Genomic DNA, 12470 nt, shown 5'->3' with positions numbered 1-12470 from the left:
ATTCCACGTCCTCATACATGCCTGATACACAGACTGCGATTAAGCGTCCCCTTCAGGCGCAAATACTTGCACATCATTGGTCGGACAGACTCCGCGGAATGTTCAGCGTGTGGCGTTGTACAGACTATAGACCATGTGCTCGTGGTGTGCCCTGAGTATGCGCGCGAAAGACTGACAATGGCAGCTACCTTGAGACATCTATACAATAGACCACTGACGGAGGACCCCTTGCTAAGTGCATTGCATGGCCACAGAGTTGGCAGACGATAGAGACAATGCGTGCTCTTTCACGCTTCGTAGGCGACACGGGCCTGGACTCACGCTTGTGATAACATTTATGCAATGTGTTCTTCACCTCTTTCCTCCCACTATCATCCTCCATTGCCACCCTTTTTCTTCCTCTCTTCCCCTTCCCTTACGTAGAGTAGCAGGCCAGATGCTCCATTCTCCGGACGACCTCTCTACATTTTCCAATCACTCAACTACTTCTTCGCATTGCAGTTGCACTGTATTACACCATGTGTTCCGACATATGGCAGTTGCATGTAGCAGTTGCATGGTGCAAGTAGCTGGACCTGATTAACTCAAGCAGGCTAGGTCACCGCCCTGTATTAAAGGGGCCCTGAACCACCGCTCGGGCTTGGTGAAATAACATAGTCCGCGGATAGCATACACTGCTGCGAACATCTCAGCCAAGTTCTGCTGTCGTACGCCATCCGTGGAGCTCGCAAGCGGAGCGTGAAGTCACCTTTTTCTCAAACGCTCTCGTTTCAAGAACCCCATGATCCTGGCTCTTTTTTGTGTGCTCTATTTCGTCATAAAGCACACCCCAATACGCGCCTGCTATTGGTCGCTGCGCTCGGCTACACCGCGGCCGCCGCGAGATACCGCCACGAGTCCAGTGGCTAAGCGCACTGCGGCTCTCTGAGGACAGCCGCGCTTGTCTTACGTTTAGCGCGGCATAGGCACCAAATCGGAAATTTGAACTGCGCGCCATGGTGACGTCTCCGCCGTAGCCATCGCAGTACAGGGCATCGGAGGAGGAAGGGGAGCCTAGCTGAGGTCGTGTTTGATTGCCGATAACTCCGCTTCTGCTGAACGCATTGGGGTACTTTTTGCGGCAAAGTGGTTCTGAAATAGCCTATCTTCACTTAAAATGTCTTTCTCCACTTCTATAAAAAGTGTTTCAGGGCCCCTTTAAAGAGGATTCCAATAAATTATCATCATCATCAACATCATCGTATCGTGCGACGGGTCAAGGGATGTGACACGTTCGCCGCGTAGTCCGGATACCTGTGTTTACACTTCTATACGCATTATGGTGCCTCCTCGCAAGGTATGAAACACTGCTGTAGAAGCGTATCGTAGAGTACGCGCGTGGCTGCGACCAGGCAATATATATAGGGCTTAGCAGACCGCTGTGCAGAGAGAGTAATACATGCCACAGCTTACCGTCGACTTCGGACCGAAAGTTCAGATCGTTCTCATGAAAAGGACGGGAGGACAATTCGCCGCGAAGACCCTGTAGTGTATGGTACCGAAAATGGAGCTCTTATGGAGCCGCTTCTCTAGCTTACGCTGTGACTGTGCTGCTTATGCCGCGCAACCCTGTGACTTTTTTTTGATCAGTTTATTACGTGGGAGTAAAATATCCTATAAAAAGCAAAGTGCAACTGAAATTGAAGGCGAGTCCAAGAACACACACCCAAAAATCAAGCAAGCAGGTGCAAGCGTCCAATAATGTCATCCAGATCGCCGGTGATTCTTGAGTGGCATACAACTGCGAACGTATGCAGCAGATTACCAAAGAACAACCGAGTGATTTGCGGTTATTCAGTATGCATGTTGCACACGTTTCTCCACAAAACGCTAGGCAGGCCAAGAAATATGAATAGCTGACATGATGAAGTGAATTCTGGAGTTTTACGCGCCAAAATCACGATTTGATTATAAGGCACGCCTGACTGGGGGACTCCGGATTAATTTTGACCACGTGCCCCCAATGCACGGGATACGGGTGTTTTTGCATTTCGCCACCATGGAAATGCGGCCACCGCTGTCGGCATTTGATTCCACGACCTTGTGCTTAGCAGCCCAACACAATATCCGCTAAGCCACCGCGGCGGTTCATGTCACGTGCTGAGTCACAGGAATTTTCGAAAACAAGCAAACGAATTGTGCATGATGGGACGTCTAAATGTTTTTTAGCCTTCTTTGTAGAGTGCCCCAGAGGAACACGGCATCCACACAATGTGCAAAACAGCGATCGCAACTTTTTTTTTATTGTCTATTTCCGGTTTTGACAAATAATGGGGCCTAATTGAGCATTTACTGAACTGCCTCATTAGGCCACAATCGAACGCATATTTGTACGTACGAATGCCAAATTGCTTTTTGAGATTGCATGAACATGATGATTTACATACTCCTTCCCTCCTTCCTATCTTCCATTTCTGTGTTGCTGTCACCTCCCTTCAGAAGAGTAGGCAGGCGTTGTGCCCCTTCCGGTGGCAGTTGCCAGCCTGCTCGTCGCTTTCCCTTTCCTGTTAACTGTGTATATGTGTATATGTGTTCAAAACAAATAATAATGGCACACATCCGCGAGAGATTGGCCAAGAAGCGACCGGTAAATTTAAAATGAATAGGAATAAATTAAGAAATATAAGGCAATATTGGTGTGGCCACATTACATAGCACGAGTTCAAAAGAGCACATGCGCACGCCCCAGTTTCCTTTACGGCAAGGACGCCCGGTTAAATGTGGCAAACTTAGGTCATTTCAATAAACGCTTCACGAAAGTTTCGTTTTAGATAGATTACAACATGTGCGTTAGATCTGCGTATTTTTTTTCATTCCCTCACTTGTTTTTTTCTTCCTTCCCTTACCGTTCATTATTTGCCTATATAAAGAAATAATTAATTTTTCTTTCTCTCTTAATTAGTTTTACAAGCCAATACTGCGGAGAGTGGTCTTTTCTTCGACCGCAGTTATAGTGAACAAAGTTCTGCTGCGTGTCATTTTCTACACGCATATTTCATCACACTTTTCATAACGCATTCACCCGCGCAAGTTTTCTGTGCGAGTGTAATGCTGTACGCAGTGTGCATATTGTCCCAGCCCCAGAACAAAAGCAGCCCTCCAGCTGTTCTCCATTTCCCTGCCACTGGTCTCATTAGCCCTCGCAGATTACCTGCAATCCGCCTCACTGATACCGCGCAGTGTTAAGGAACCCGCAGGAACCGTTAACTAAAGCATGAGGCATTTTCGCAAGGTTATAATCTGAAAGTAAAATTTTGTCCGCGAAAGTATTTACGCCAAAAGATATCTGGCAGCGTGTGCTCTTTCAACGTCAAGTTCTGTGCATCGCGGTGTACCGACTCCATGGGTTGCGAATTATGCTAAGTTCCCGAAAGTGGGACCATGCACTATGTGTTTACACTGACCACGTCCACATCTGGCAAACCTGGCTTCTCTTATCCGCCTGTGCATAGCCAGCCACTGTCAAGGGGAATTATCAGAAAGTGCCTGCCGGTATGTGCAGCTCTATCTTCCAGGCTGCCCACATCTGTATTAGTTTTCTAAACAACGCGGGTTTAAACTTGAATAGGCTATTTAAACAACTCCTATATATTTCGCGCCTCTTCGCATTCTCCTAACTTTCTCTCCCGTCGTACTCTAAACTCTAGCCTTCTTCTTCCAGCAAATCACGAAATGTTTGCAGTTTCTGCTGACTTTGTGAATTTGTTTTCAAGACCATTGAAGTTATCAGCTAAACGCTCCACAAAGCTAGGCAGTGCTTTTAACTCGTTCTTATAGGAGTAACTGTCCGTCCCAATGTTCATTTAATGAAGAGTATAGGCTGCCAAATACTGCAGCGATTTGTTAGGGAAAGGCACAGAAGTTGCAAAACTGTGCATTGCCCAAACTCAACCGGACCGCCATTGCTCAGTATCTAAAATTCAATCTTCTCGTAGAACTTCAATTAACTATACCGGTAAAAATTTTTCCAATACAATTCTCTCCGGCTACAGTATATCTTGAAGTGCCCTAACAAGAAATGACTTTAAGAAATCGGGTTTCACAGAAGTGAACTACAAAACACTCTACCAAGTTTACTGATTAGTGGCACATGTCGCACTAATGCAATAGCGAGAGCTAATAGGGTTTAAAAAAGCATAAACAACCGCTAAGTAACAGTGGACATATTCTAATATGTCCTGTCATCTGTGCTAATGCAGTGTAAGCCTGCGAGAATTGCAGTAAACCATGACAAGGGCGTTCTGCTACCACGCGTCCTCACCAGATAAAAAGCAAGTGAACTTTCCGGCAAGTTCTCCAATGTCTTCTTTTTTTGCAAGCATGCGCAAGAATAACCTAAAGGTCCAGGTTATTCCTGCACCCTTTTCATAGGAGCTGAGGAACTTGAAGAAAAAGCTCCAGCATAAGATTGTACAACACAATAGTCAAGCACACCCAGAAGAGCCGCATTCTTCCATTGCAGGTAAAAATTATCTTTCTAGTTACGGGCCCTAAGCTCATGGATTTTCTGCTTTCTTTTTAGTCCGCATTATGAGAACTAGCTTTGACAGTTATGGGATACGAAACAGCACAGTGTAAAGAGACGCAGAGACTCTAAAGGCAATATTTGCTCTGTGAGTGCTCTCGGAACTTAACACTTGCCCACCCGCCCTTCTCACCGTCTTCCTTTTTTTCTTTCTTTCTACACTTCGACCAAGAATGTGCACGTTCGGCACTTATCCTTGCAAGCAGGGCCGCTTCTTCGCTTGATTATTCTACCTCTCGCGAAATCCCGAACAAACGAAACAAGCCTTTATTGCGGGGTCACAGAGTGGCTCTGAATACGTAATGAGCAGCTCTGCGTTCAATCTCTGCCGCCGAAGTAGCGGAAGCAGTGGTTTCTATTTCTGTGCACACAGTTACTTGGCGCTTGCCTAGTATTATCTTGCATCACGAGCGAAGGCGATGGGCTCCATTTCTTTATTTTGCTTTAATCTTGGAAGCCGACGTCAATTGAATAAAACCCGCTGGCGAGCTTGCGGAGTGTATTGCCATAACACAAGAAACAAACAGTTGCTACGCCCGTGGCAGGAGAAGGTTATATCATGTAAGGATAGGAGCAACAGGCACTGTTTACCGATACATGACGTCATGTTGCAACAGCAACTGCACCGGAATGTCGAAAAGGCAATCAGCGCGTAAAAATGTTGTGTTTGTTTCTTAGACTGCTCCAAAGATTGAAGTTTACTGCAGAATATGTTGCTCCTCCGCTTTCATCACCATCATCATCGTCATAACCAGCCTATTTTATGACCACTGCAGGACCAAGGCCTCTCCCTGCGATATATCCAATTACGCCTGTCCTGCGCCAACCGATTCGAACTTCCAACAGTCTTCGTCATCGACTGCGCTTCTCTTCTCTTGGCACTCATTCTGTGACCCCTAACGGACCACCGGTTATCTAACCTGCGCATTGCATGACCTGCCCAGCGCCATCTTTTTCTATTAATGTCAATTCGAATAGTGGCTATTCTCAGCTTTAACGTGCAGTAATTCATTCATCTCTATTAGAACACTAGGTGTTGTGAATGAAAACGTCACTAATAGTCAATTGAGCGTGAGAAGAGCGACAAATAGAAAAAGAAAATATATCGACGTCCTTTTTCTCGTATAATTAGATGATACAATATTTGCATTTCATTACTGCAATCAAGAAATGGGTAGGCCGTAGGCGTTGGGGAGGGACGTTTAGAGATGGAGATTTTATTGACAGAAAAAAGAGAGAGGTTGACCTCAGCTGATGCGTTCTAGTCTGTTACTCTGCACTGGGGAAGAGGGAAGGGGACTGAAAGCATGTTATTTGCAGTCCTTGGAAGTTCACTGCGCATTCCGTTACAGACAACCACCCGAGAAATATAGCGGGGTTTAATAGGCACAGCATAAAAATTAATGACTGCGCTTATTGGTACATGGCTTAAGTCGCAGCGCTCATACAAAACTGTAGCTCCTTTTTTTTTATCCCCGAAATGACTAAATAAGCAGTTTGAAAGTTTGGATCATTGATTATGCAGAGTGCGAAATAGCTATGGGAGTGCGTATCAGTAACATTTATTTATGCGAAAGAGACAAAGACAGAAAGGCTATTAAACTCGGTGGATTAAGTGGTCGATTAAGAGGCTTCGAGCAAGCTTGAGCCGTTTCGCGGCATATGCACTGCCAAAACTAAAAAGATTTCATGTGGGCAACTTATGCTTGCAAACTCAACGTGATGACGTTTTTTTTTCCGTTAATATAAGAAAATTTCCCCTTAACGTGGCAAACACGTAAAAAAGATGAAAAGGAAAAAAATACATGTAAGAAATAGACGTAGAGGAACAATGCAGAATATGCCTGTGTGTTCATTTCCTCATATTTTCTTCTGTTTATTTGGCCTTTAGTTTAGTCTGTTTAATTATTTTTATTATGTTTCTACGCTTATCAGTTTCTTTGTGTTTAAAGTCAGATAGCAGAGCAGACGTTGCGCACAGGTTGCGTTGATGAAAAACTGCGCAAAGATCGCCTTCGGTGTTGATTCCACCCAAATAAATGGGTTTTCTTCTGTCATGACGTGGCATAACCACACTATTCTTATCGGGGTTTGCTAATAAAACTGCGATTGAAACATGGACCTCTTAGTTGCTCGTGCGTATGGCGGTAGAGAGATGTATGTACAAAATAATATTTTTCACAGTGAGCTCTCTCTGCGGTGTGCTCTGCACAACTGCTAACGCTCACAGAAAAAAAAGCTTCAGTGCGAATATGAATATGAATATAAAAATAAATAAATAAATAAATAAATAAATAAATAAATAAATAGTACACAACGACATAGCAAAATTATTGATTACACGAAAAGCTCTGGACTTCAGTATCTTAAGCAGCAAAAAGAAACTTTTGTTCATCTGCTATATTTTCTCCACACCGTGGAATAAGTACAATAACATTACACTCAAAGAAGTAAACCACAATGGTAATTAATGTAGATCTGCAAATAAAAGCGGGAGAGAGAGAGAGAGAGAGTGAACTTTAATGAGCACCAGCAGTTCAGTCGGCTATAAAAGCGGGAGCTACAAAATTTTTAGCAATGCAACAAACTTAAAACCACGTACACGAAACATAAACGCACGTAGGAACAAGGCACTGCAAATGTACCGAAAAGCACATACTTATTACGAAGCACCGAAAGTCACAGAGATAGCTGGATATAGTTTTTACACTATATTTTAGTGATAGAGCTGTTTCACGAAAGTACTGTCACGGAAAATAATTTAGGCTTCGTTGGATTGCCTCGGTTACAACTTAGAATCCGATCCAAAGCGGCCTCGACATATAGTGTCTGCTATAGAAGGTGCGAACAGAAAAAAGCATTGACACATTGCATTCACAGACTTTTGCTGGTGGTACACATGAGAGTATGTCATTCTATTCCAAGTATCGTGGCATACATCTGGAAATACAGAAACAGACCATTTGCCCACCACCTCACGTGCTCCAGCACGTTGTTCGACGTTGCACTGTGTAAAACTAACAGAACACGCCAGCGAAACATGGGGCAGTAAACGTATCCTGAACATTCAGGAAAATTTGGCCTAATTAGTGAACGCTCACATTCAACAAAACTGCGTTCAATTTAGCGCTCATTTTGACATTTATGAACATTATGCTAAACTTGAATGCCCCCTGAAACTTTTTCGCACCAAACCCAGACGCAACCTGACAGCGCAAGCGTTCCAAGATCATCAATAGTCTCTTTACTCGGGATCCAAGTGCCCCATAAGATTTGTATCTGCCAAAACCAAAACAGGCACAGCAAAGCACGAGACAAACATTACAGCTGCCAGGAACTCTGTGCACTGTTGGCAGCAGCGAACACTGTAGCTAATAGGACGCTTTGGATCGGAAGTTCGTACCTAAATATATGGGGACGGAGACATTGTTTTTCTCTGTATTTACCGCACAGATTAGGATATGGTTTCTTGCATTAAAGAATTAAAATGTACTGATTTTAGTACACACATTTTCTATTGATGCCGTCAATGTCATTGCAAAAGAATAGTTGAAATTCACAACCTTTAAGAAGGGTGACGCATGAAGTTTACAACTCTGCAATTCAGCAATAAAAATGATACAGTTTTGGAAATAGTACCACCCGGGGCGTCTAAAGCGCACAAAATGGATGTATCAAACACCCCCGTGAAGTATACCACTAAACTGCCAGTAGGACTTTCGCAGAACCCTCGTGAGCATTGCAACAAATTCACTGAAATCTGTTAAACTATAGGCACATATCAAATTTGTCCGCTGTAGATGCCATAACAGCTGCAGCTTACAGAACTGCGATATTTGCATTTCTCGTAGACGTATGGATTTGTAAACTTTGTCCTTCAATTCTTTACTTTACCTTGCCAATTTCTGGCATATCTTTTGTAGAGGATTTGAGGCCATAAATCAAAATTTTTCTTCTTACAGTTGGCAGAACTTAGATTTTTCTCATAAGTACAACAATTTCATTTCGATCACGTTGAAAACCCCAGAGGTAGACGCCTATGGCTAGACGCACAACGAGAGGGCCTTACTCTCATCACAGGCTGATCGACACCTACGAGGCGTGGGTCTAGTGTTAGTGCGGACACTACGCCAGATCTCACCTTTGCGAAAAACATTAGCGATGCCACGTCGATTAACGCCCGACAGGATCTAGGCAGCGATCACAATGTCCTCGTAATCACTGTTAGAGCAGGGCCACCAGAATATAAGGGCAAACAACTCAAAATTGTAGACTGGAAGAAACTCAGACCAATTCGTAAGAAAAAGGATAATACTGTCACTGAAATTGTGGAACGGAGCCCGCAGTTTAAGCAGGATGTTAACTCAGCCGCACAAGTAATCCCCTAGGACGCGCAAATGGAAAAGGTAGACAGTAAACTACATGTGTGGGAAGCTAAAGAAGGTCTCCTGAGGAGATGGAAAACTCAGAGACACAACAGGACGCTCCGACGCAGGCTGGCCCGGCTTAACAGAGATAAAGAAGCATGCGCATGCACAACAGATCTGTAACTAACAATGAGAAGCAACATGCACCAATATAGATAATCAGTTAGGATTATCCAGAACGTGGAACTCCCTCAGGCACCTTTTGAATCCAGAGGAAAGTGAAGCCACGTACAGGCAAATAATAAAAAGAATCTTACTTGCATGTGAGAAAATTGAAGAAGCTTTTTATCGGTGAGATAGCCACAAGGTATCTATCTCGGGCTAAGCCAACAATTCCCCCAAATTACAGAGGCACCAAAATCAGACAATTAGACAAACAGATTACCGAAGCGGAATAGAGAGCATCTCTACAAAAGCTTAACACTACATCCGCGTCGGACACTATGCGGAATAACAAACAAGACGTTCCGATATCTCGACGATGCCTCTCTAGAACAACTTACCAAGTATATAAACGAATGCTAGTAATCCGGTACAATACCGCAACAATTAAAAACGGTCCAGATTATTCCAATACCTAAACCAGGCAAGCGGCTACATTTGGAAAACCTGAGACCCATTTCACTCACGTCCTGTGTCGGCAAACTTATGGAGCATGTTGTCCTAACGAGACTGACCAACTATCTAGAGGATAACGACGTTATCCCGCCTACAGTGTTGGGCTTCCGGAGAAATTTGTCTGCGCAGGATGCGATGCTCCAACTTAAGCATCAAATTATAGATAACACAAGTCGGAATACCAAAGCTATCCCAGGATTGGACCTAAAGAAAGCTTTTGACAGTGTTACCCACGAAACAATATTAAACAGAATAAATTAGCTAGGCCTAAGCCAGCACGTATACAACTATACATTATGCTAGACTTCCTTACTAACATAAAAGCCCACATTAAGATAGGAGACGTTAACTCCGAAGAATTACAGATCGGAAGCGCAGGTACGCCCCGAGGTTCAGTAATATCACCAATTCTGTTTAATCTGGCTCTGATCGAATTACCAGCAAAGTTACAGGAAATCGATGGCCTTAATCATACCATCTGCGCTGACGCTATCACCCTCTGGGCGAGCGATGGCAACGATGGACAGGTTGAAAACACATTACAACGCGCACTAGAAGCATTTGAATAATACCTAGCAGGAACCGGACTGGCGTGTTCGGCAGAGAAATTTGAGCTCCTCATTTATGTACCATCGTGATGTGGCCGAGAACTACGCAACTACGAGGAACGAAACAATCCGGAAATTCACCTAACTACGGCAGGTGGTACGCCCATACCGAAGGTTGGCAAGATCAGAGTATTGGGCCTCATCATTGAAAGTAATGGCTACAATGGAGAGACTGTACGCAAATTAGACAGTATAACATCTCAAATCATGCGGCTACTTAAACGAATAGCCAACAAACATAGTGGAATGAAAGGAGGCAATCTGCTTAGACTATAGTCCAAGCGTTCGTAATAAGCAGAATAGTATACGTGGCATCATACCTACGATGGTGCTCGTAAGAAAAACACAAATTAGACTGCTTAATCAAAAAAATCTACAAGCAAGCAATAGGACTCTCCATCACAACCAGCAACGACAGACTACTGCAGCTAGGTCTACCCAATACATTGGATGAGCTAATCAAGGTATACGTAGTGCGTTCGTAGTGCATGCACACTACGAACGCCGGTCCAAAACTAACACAGGTAGGCAAATGTTGGATCGCCTAGGTATAGGGTACCATACCCAACATGACGACAAAGTAGATATGCTCAGACACATCAAAGACATGATAATCGTCCCTCCAATACCCAAGAATATGCATCCCACCCACCATCAGGGTAGGCAGGAAAGCAGAACACGCGATATACAGAAACAATCTGTTAACAGCAAGGACACCGCATTTGTAGACGCAGCTAGATACAGACGCAAGCGCGCCTACACAGCAGTGGCGATAAATTACGAGAGAAAATACACGACGAGCACTCCAGTCAACAAGCCACACGTAGAAACCGCAGAGGAAATAGCTATCGCGTTAGCCATAGCACAAACACAAGCGGACATAATCTTCAGTGTTTCCCAGATGGCCATACGAAACTTCGTCAACGGTCGAATCTCCCGAGAGGCACTACGACTCCTAAAAAAGCTAATAACCACGCCAAAAGTGTCGATCTCATCTGGACACCCGCTCACACACTACAAGACGGTAGCAATGAGGCGGTGCACCGCATGACTCGAGAGCTTACGGACCGAGCTTCGGTTAGCCCCGTCTCCCCGACTACCGACGAGTGGGAGTGGGAAGATCGAATGACCAGATTTCACGAAATTACATAACATCGTAAAATGCAGATGCGCACATTCCCGCCACCGCACCCAAAATTAAGCAAAAATTAGTCTGTCAAATGGCTGCAATTGCAAAACGGACCCGTATCCCAGTCCTGCTGTCATGCACCTAATACACCCAGACGTATACATGACTGACAAGTGCAGGCACTGCGACTCTAGAGCCACCCTAGAGCACATCCTATGGGCATGTATGGGTATAATACACTCTAACGGTGATGCAGCCTCAAACAGCGACAGCCTCCGCACACGCCTGGAGTCTGTGTTGCTCAGCTCGGACCTGCAGCCCGAACTCTGGGCCGTCCAGCGAGCTGAGGAAGCCGCCAAGGGCGAACAACCGCTGGCCGAAACCTAGGTGGGGTCCAGCCCCATCCCACCAAGTCGCAGGGCGGGCACTCAATTAAGTTATTTTAATGAATGGATTCATTAGTTTTCTAATGAGGGCATTTCTGCCTTTCATATGTATTTCAATAGGGAAATCAGAGTTAGTCTTCACACACAGCTTCTTCTTAACGTGAAACTATGTGATCGCGTTACATAAAGCCTGCATATAATTCACAAGCAGATGAACTTTATGCTGCTCATAAATCTGAGTAGACGGAATTATTCTTGATCACGCGGCATGCTCGAGAACAAGTTATCAAATCCAGCCCCTTTTAACCTTCTTGCATCCTTCCGGCGATTAATATGCCCCAGTGAACAGCTTATTTCCATTGCTAAGACAGTTTGTTGCACAACGACTATCCATAATGGCTGATACCTGAGCTATTGGGCCAAGGATGCACAGTTACGTAAGCACTTGGCTCCCCACCTTCTTTCTCAACTTCCCTCCCTCGAAAGAAAAAAGGTGCCCCAGTAATGTTAAAGGAAGAGCATGCCAAGATTAATTTGCTTCTGGCGTCAATAAAAAATTCTCAGGAAGTGTCTCAAAGCAGAAAATTGAAAAGAAGAGGAAAGGGGGCTAGGTGAATGTATATATATATATCCACGCTACGGTGCCAAATTACGTTAGGGTTCTGCCTTATTCAAAGAGACGCAAAGAGAATCACTCCACTTCAGGCAGTTTCTTTATCGTAGGGCACCCAGGAAGAC

Source organism: Dermacentor andersoni, chromosome 9 (assembly GCF_023375885.2).
Source record: "Dermacentor andersoni chromosome 9, qqDerAnde1_hic_scaffold, whole genome shotgun sequence".
Classification (NCBI taxonomy): Eukaryota; Metazoa; Arthropoda; class Arachnida; order Ixodida; family Ixodidae; genus Dermacentor; species Dermacentor andersoni.
The sequence above is the reverse complement of the archived record's forward strand: the minus strand, read 5'-3'. Positions refer to the sequence as shown.